The 8,809-nt window shown below is 33.2% G+C and overlaps 1 pseudogene; it reads left to right on the top strand.

Annotated features, from left to right (window-relative positions):
- The first annotated feature begins 1,213 nt into the window (after positions 1-1,213).
- Positions 1,214-8,809, top strand: part of LOC137657602 (probable ATP-dependent RNA helicase ddx42) — an 11,076-nt pseudogene continuing 3,480 nt past the window's right edge.

Here is an 8,809-nt window from a genome sequence, read left to right as displayed (position 1 = left end):
AAACATTCACATATATTTTCCTTGAAAGATCATTGACTAAGCAATAACTTATATATTTATTTGAACATAGGCTTCCACAGACACTCGAAATCCCCCTCAAATCTTTTCTTAACCTTTGCTGTAAGTTGCCTCTTCTCTCAACCCATCATTACTTGTTACATTTAGTCCCAAATACTTTTACAAAATAAACAGTTCCATTCTTTCACTAGCCGTTTTTAACTTCAGTTTCTATATCTACCCGATTAAATTTACACATAACTTAGCTCTTGGTTATATTTAACCTGAATTTCATCCTCTCACGAGTTTCTACAGCTTCCCTTCATTGTTCCTAATCAATAGATTATTATCAACAAATATTACCTATTGCATAAACCATTAGCATTCCTTTTTTATCTTTTAACATTGCATCTTTATTCCTTCTCTGATTTCTCACTCCAGCTCAAACATATCTTTATCTTATATATAACATACCTACGACTTACAAAATCTATTACATAAAACCATTTACTCTCCGCTACTTATTCTCTATAGCATACTGTACATCCTGAATATTGCTTCTTTAATAGTCCAATCATAATCTTTTTCTTTTTCCATGCATGCCATCCACAGCTTTTTTTTCACTTTGATTTAAATCTTTCACATGCCTGTTTCTTACATAAAAATCATTCTAAATGTCCTCACCATTAATTAGAACAACTCTGTTATTTTCATATGAATCCTATCCTTTACCCCTCTGCTTTAGTCAAAATTCTACCAAACAAACTCCAAGGTATGCAAAGTAACATTATGCTCCATAATTCTTTCTCCCTTGAAACTTGGAAAAAAATAAACTCGTAGGTATATACATATATATGTATATATTTAGTTATATACATATATATATATATACATATATATATACATATACATATATATATACATTATATATATATATATATATATATATACATATATAAATACACACATATATACACGTGCAAACACACAAACACACACACACATATATATACATATAGCCTATATAATGTATATATATATATATATATATATATATATATATATATATATATATAAATATATATGTGTGTGAGTGTACATATAATAAGAAATATGACAAGCAAGTATTTCATTTCCTTCATTTCCTAGCCTTTATCTTAACGCAAAATTCCATTGTTCAACCATTGCAGCCTTGTCCCAACGAGGGAATATGATAATGGCTAAAGCAGCTATCGGCACCAGGTATCAAATGGAACAGCAGCAGCCGGAAAAGGGATCAGAAACTCGTGACCTGATAAGGTCATGAGACCATGAAAGAAATGCATTCTTGTGCATCCAGGGCCGGATTTATAAGGGGGTATAGTGGCAATTACCCCGGGTCCCTGTCTGAGGGGAGCCTTGACTCGAAAATAAATAGATTATAGTTGTGACCAAGGGTCCCCGTAACATACTGAGATATATTTTATTTATTTGCTTTTATTTTTTTTTATAAATTGTAATGATCAATGATGCGACAGGTGCCATTAATGGCGTTAAGTTATAGTATCAGACATTTAAACAAAAGCCATTGTATGATTAAACAGGATTTGCATGATTATAATTTCCATTTTGATGCAAATTTGAAGCTACACCATCTGGTTCAAAATTACTAATATCGAAATTATATGGTGACAGGGCTTAAAACTGCCAAGTATTTCTCAGTATCTGTGGATTAAACAGGATCTCTCTCTCTCATGTTAACCAGTTATCAGTTATTGTGTGATATGTTGTTTCTGGTAAGCTGGTAGAACGATTTTTATTTCCCTTGTAACCTGGCTTTCACAAGGCTGTAGCACTGGCTACATCACAGTTAGAATTTTCGAAAAATGAAAATTTAATTTTGATAACTGCAGAAGACAGTCCTACGACAAGGACAGCAATATGTCTGGTCGCTATACAGGAATGCAGACCAGACCTCAAAATATAAACTACGCATCAGTTTATATTCTTTGTGCTGCTCACCCAGTCAATTACATAGAACAGGCAGCAGCCTCTTGCTGTGTAGTAGTTAGTTATTTTGGCTCCACACAGAGTTTATGCCCTTTGTTTCTGCATCTACACAATGATGGGTAAATCCAATGAAGTCTTTTACGTGAAAAAAACGAGTACACTAACTTTAAAATCTCTTTCAGACACTCGTTGGTCAACAAGAGCTAATGCTATTGAAGCCCTTGTAGGTACATGCAACTCTGTTTTAAATACTCTAAGAAATATTGAAAATAACCGGAAGCATACACCTGAAGTAAGGATGAATCTGGAGTAGGATACTGGAGAACAATATGAACAGTCTTGAGACAGCTTTGATGGCCAAGATCTGGGATACAATACTCGCACGGTTCAACAAAACGAGTAAAGTTTTCCAAGGCGTTGATGTTGACCTGAAAAAAATGAAAAGGTTGATTTCATAGATTCTCTAGAAAAGTTTCTAAAATCACTTAAAGAAAGGTAGGAATAGCTGGACTTAAGGCCAAGAATTTAAGTGCCAACATAGAATACAAATCAACTAAAGCAATGCCCCCCCAAAAAAGACATACGAGTTATGATACAAACATTTTCCCCCAGAGAAAAAATGAGCTGTAAAACTTTCAATATCGTTTTATATCAATGGTTTGTTACCTTACAACAGAGGGTAGTACGTCAATCGGTGTATGACAGATTCAATGTAGTGATCAGTTTATGTACTTTATCAGATGCTGAGATAAAAACAGAGGTTGAGAAATTTGTCTGTGTTTTTCCTAAAGACCTGTGACAATAGTGTGTTTGCAGATTTTGCCAAGTTTATACCATATGTCACTCCATCCCAGCAGGTAATTTTGTTACATGATGAAGGGCATCACCTTTCCAAATGAATACTAATTGTTCAGGTGAAAGGTCAGTTAGCAAATTGGCACTAATAAATATTCATCTTAGAACCTCATGACGGATGAAAAGTTAGGTGCTTTATGATTGTTACATGTAAAAGTAGTTATAAAAAAAAGATACATTTTGTTGGTTTAATCAAAGAATTTACGTAGGTAATGTGTAGAAGGAATTTATTTTTGTAGTATGTATAAAGAAATAACAAATTTTAAAGATTGAAGAAATATATGCACCAATAATATTCCATAACTTTTCTTGATCACAAATCCCTATAGCAATTTGCCATATAATATTAACTGAATAATGTTGCCAAAGTTTTTTTTATTCTATAAAAAAGTTATTCAAAACCTTACATTAGCCATTTCCACGTTTGAAAAATTACCGGTAATCATTCCTTCTTCCAATTGCTAAATCTGGCCCTGGGTGAACGACCTCTTTTCTTCAAACTGCCTACTCTACGATGGTAGGCCACTTAGAATGAAATTGCAGGTCATACTCTTGGAGACCCGTATAGCCCATCCTCAGTGAACATTCTCCCAAACCCCCTTGTGACATGTATCCAGAAGAGAAAGAAGCACACCTGTAGCAGGAACAGGGCTCCCTTTATCTTAAAGATGGCTGTTAAAAGGGGATTCTCGAGGATGGTCCCAAAGAGTTACAATTGATCTCAGCAACCACCCAGTTTGGAGCCCACACAGACCAATGGGATCTATAATACGTGAGTCAAAGATGTGTCAATATTTGGTAACATTCCCCCTCACATTAGATTGAACTTTTTTAATTCTAGATCCCCGTCTGGCTTGGAACATGCATGCTGAGTTTGTTGTAATTTTGATATTATTACCATGATTTTCATAACTTTACGGACATCGGACACTATTTAATCGATTTTCATCCATATGTTTGACTATTCTACCCTTAGTACGGTCATTTGTTACCTGAATAGGGTAATTAGACCCATACCAAAGCTTATCTTGGCCCTCTTCTGATTACCAAAGCAATCACTTGGAAGAGCGCTAAACAATTAACCGAGAGGTTAATATGAAAACTTTTAATTATGTAGGTCTGGATGATTTATCCACTTCCTCCACAATATGGGATTGAAAGCATTTATGAAGGGGCGTCTAACGCTTCTTCATGGAGACCATACCATGGATTCGTCACTATTACTGCGAAGAAGGAATTCCTTGGCAATGGTTGTCGCTGCGCTTCTAGCTCCATGCTGTAGCCTCAGGTGTTAGTGCTGAGTGTGAGCTTAAACATAGAGTTACCACAAATACTGCAATTGATAATAATAATAATAATAGTAATAATAATAATTATGATAAAAATAATAATAATGATAATAATAATAATAATAATGTTACTAAAAAATAATAATAATAATATAATAATAATAATAATAATAATAATAATAATAATAATAATAATAATAATAATAATAATAATAATAATAATAATAATAATAATAATAATAATAATAATAATAATAATAATAATAATAATAATAATGATGATAATAAAAATAATGATACATGTAATAATAATAATAAAAATAATAATAATAATAATAATAATAATAATAATAAATATTGACAATAATAATAATAATAATAATAATAATAATAATAATAATAATAATAATAATTCTAATAATATTAATAATGATAATAATGATAACGATAATAACTATAATAATAATAACAAATAATAACAATAATAATAATAATAATAATAATGATAATAATGATAATAATGATAAATAATAACTATAATAATAATAATAATAATAATAATAATAATAATAATAATAACACAAATAATAATAATAATAATAATAATAGTAATTATAATAATAATAATAATAATAATGATAATGATAAAAATAATAATAATGATAATAAAAATAATAATACTAATAATAATAATAAAAAAATAATAATAATAATAATAATATAAATAATAATAATGATATTAATAAAATAATAATAATAATAATAATAATAAAAATAATAATAATAATAATAATAATAATAATAGTTATAATAATAAAAATAATAATAATAATAAAAACAATAATAATAATAATAATAATAATAATGATAATAATAATAATAATAATAATAATAATAATAATAAAAATAACAATAATCATAGTTAGAAAATTTATAATAATAATAATAATAATAATAATAATAATAATAATAATAATAATAATAAAAATAAAAATAATAATAATAATAATGATAATGATTGTCACATTCAGGTTCAGTAATTGGCAGGTGAGAAAATAAAATAAGACTATTCTGCTTAATTTCGCTATTCTAGTATAGCTTTTATTAACTCTTCAACAATATAAGTCACAAACCGCAGCATACACTTGTCAATCACGCTCTACTGAGCAAAACTTCTTAAGTACTATAATAGTTCACAGTATAATAATAATAACCCCCTCGCACTTCCAGTCTTAAACTGGGAGAGAGAGAAATCCCTTTATAACACGTGCGTTAAAGCACCACCGGTTGTCTCTCCCTAAAACAAAGGTTTGGATGTCGCCTCGGCTCGTTTCCAAGGACTCCGCAAAAACACAAATTCTATAACCATAAATATGTATCCATGAATAGCAGGGCGACATCTGTTGTGAAGGACTTAACGTACATATTACAAATTAAAATCAAGAAACTAGCATTAGCTAGTAACAATAGAACAAGCACACAAGTTTTACTCTCATTATTTTCAGTAAACAACAGTTAACTACTTTAACATGAAAAAAGATAGAATAAGACTGTGTATAAACAATAATTATAACAAACTAAATAAAATGCTTATGATAATATACAAAAATCATTGTACATCAATATAATACAGAGCTGATATATAAATATATATGCAGAAATAAACTGTAGAATAAGACCGTGTATAAACAGTAATTATAACAATAAACAAAAATAAAATGCTTATGATGACACACAAAATCCTTCTACATTGATATAATACAAGGCTGATATATAAATATATACGCAGATATATTGATTTGTGACACAGGCCCGCCTTTTAAGTATAAATTTTCAAATTTATACTCCCAACATTACAATTCAATTTATCAAGTTTTAGCCACCATTATATGTATAGGCATCTCATCTAAAAGTCAACTCGGCATTGTGACAAGAATTATCCCAATACCCTGCTTAGAAAATCAGCTCCAACGTTTGAACTACCTTTTATTGCTTCTACTCTGAATTGGTGATTTTGCAAGAACATTGCCAATCTCATTATTCTGTCATTTGTAAACTTCGAACTGTTCAAAAATGCCAGCGGTTGATGATCCGTTTGTAACGTGAAGTCAACACCATACAAATACATTTTGAATTTCTGCAGAGCCCACACAATAGCCAAACACTCTTTCTCCATAGTGCTGTATCTTTGCTCCCTGTCCAACAGTTTCCGGCTGGCGAAACTCACGGGGAACAAACCATCCTCATATTCCTGAAGTAACACTGCCCCTAGTCCCACGTCCGAAGCATCTGTTCTCAAGATGAATCTTCTGTTTAGGTCTGGAAGGCGCAGGACAGGTTTATTAACCAGTAAAGAATTCAGACTTTTGTATGCTTTCTCTTGAGGCTCCTGCCACTGTACAACATTGCTTTTCCCCTTCTTTGTCAGGTCAGATAGCGGAGCAGCAATGATTGCATAGTTTGGGACATAAGCACGATAAAATCCCGCAAGTCCTAAAAACGATCTTACTTCCTTCTTAGTCTTTGGTTGTGGGGCTGATTGAATTTTACTAATGTTGGTTTCCTGAAGACTCAAAGTGCCTCTCTGGATTTCATGCCCCAGGAATTGCACTGTTTCTGAAGCTAAAATACACTTGCTTGGCCTAACTGTGAGATTTGCATTTCTAATACGCTGAAATAACTCTTGCAAGGTTTCTAAATGCTCAGACCATGACTTTGTGTGTACCAGTAAGTCATCTATATAGCTTTCCACATTATCGAGACCTTTAAGAAGTGTTCGCATACACTTAACGTATGTGGCTCCTGCATTAACCATGCCAAAAGGCATCTTAAGAAATTCATATTGGCCATCAGGAGTAACAAAAGCTGTCTTTGGGACATCTTCTGATCGAACCTTGATCTGCCAGTAGCCCTTGGTGAAATCAATCTTTGTAAAGAAATTGCTTTCTGATAACCTGGCAAAAACATCATCTGCTGTAACCATTGGTTCTGGATCAAATATAGTAATACGATTAAGTTTTCTAAAGTCTATACGTACTCTATTTGACCCATCAGATTTATTTACCATCACCACTGGCGAAGCATAAGGTGATGCAGACTCCTGGATGATACCCATGTCTAGCATATCTTTTATCTCTTTCCTAAGGGACGCTCTGACACCATATGGTACCGGGTATGGCTTACTCCTCACGGGTTCATGCGATGTAAGTTCTATTTTATGCTCACCTTTGTTTGACGTTCCAGGGATGTCCGTAAAGATATCTTCATACTCCCGCACAAGTTCTTTGATTTGACGTTCCTGATGCAGGTCAAGGTTTAAGCCAAACATAATATCCTTTATTGTTTCTGATCCAGAGGTTGGTGCTATCTCCAGTAACTCTTCATCCTCATGGATGTCTATACTTGAGTTGCTAACATTGTCAAACACAGCACACACTGTATCTAAGATGACATCTTTTGCTCTTTGAAGATACTTCTTCAACATGTTGATATGAAAAGTTCTAACTTTTCCATGAATGTTTATACCATAATCATTATTGCCCACAATATTCTCTACATTAAACGGGCCCTTCCACTGCATGAGTAGCTTATTGCTGTCCGTAGGGAGTAGAATCAGTACTTGATCGCCTACCTGAAGACTTCGAGGCCTGCATCTCCTATCATAGTAATGTTTGTATCGCCCTTGTGCCAACTTCAGTGCTTCATTTGCTAGTTTCATGGTCTCTTCCATTTTTTCCCTGAGCTCAAAGACATATTGATAGCTACTCTTGACTTCTGGCTCTTCAATGTCTTTTGTCCATAGTTCCCTCAAAATCTGCATTGGCCCTCTTACAGATCTTCCATATAGTATCTCAAAGGGGGAGAATCCTGTCGACTCTTGAGGAACTTCTCTGTAAGCAAACAACACAGCATTAATATACCGGTGCCACTGATTAGGCTTCTCTTGACATAACTTTTTCAGCATTTGCTTTAGAGTTCCATTGAACTTTTCCACCAATCCATTACACATTGGATGGTATGGAGTAGTTGTAAGTTGTCGCATGCTGAGGAGTCTAGCTACTTGATTCATGCAGTCAGAGGTAAACTGTGTTCCAAGATCACTTAATATTTCTTCAGGCACCCCTACCCTGCTAAACATATCTACCAAAGCTTCTGCAACTGATTCAGAGTCAATTTTCTTCAAGGGCACTGCATCAGGATACCTACTGGCATGGTCCATCATAGTGAGGATAAACTGGTGTCCCTTCTCAGATGGTGGGTGTATCTTACCAATTATATCCACAGATACCCTCTTGAATGGAGTATCAATGATTGGCAGTTTCTAAAGAGGTACTTTTGTCACCCTACCTTTGCTGATTGTCTTCTGGCAGATGTCACAAGATCTGCAGAACCTCGTTATATCTGCACCCATTCCAGGCCAGTAGAACTCTCTGAGGATCTTCTTCTTTGTCTTCTTAGCACACAGGTGGCCCCCTAAGGTAGATTTATGAGCTAATGTCAGGACTTGTGTTCTCAGTGGTTTAGGAACCATAACTTGGGAGACTGGATTCCCATGGTTGATGTCTGGATGAACAAATGTCCTGTACAATAACTGTTTCCTGGTTTCAAACCGGATTACTTGCCTTCCTTTTCTCTCTTCTTTAGAGGTCCAAAACTTCTTCAGTGTGTCATCTTTCTTC

Source organism: Palaemon carinicauda, chromosome 1, assembly GCF_036898095.1.
Source record: "Palaemon carinicauda isolate YSFRI2023 chromosome 1, ASM3689809v2, whole genome shotgun sequence".
NCBI classification, from domain to species: domain Eukaryota; kingdom Metazoa; phylum Arthropoda; class Malacostraca; order Decapoda; family Palaemonidae; genus Palaemon; species Palaemon carinicauda.
Note: the sequence above shows the minus strand (reverse complement) of the source record. Positions and strands in the feature narration are given on the sequence as shown.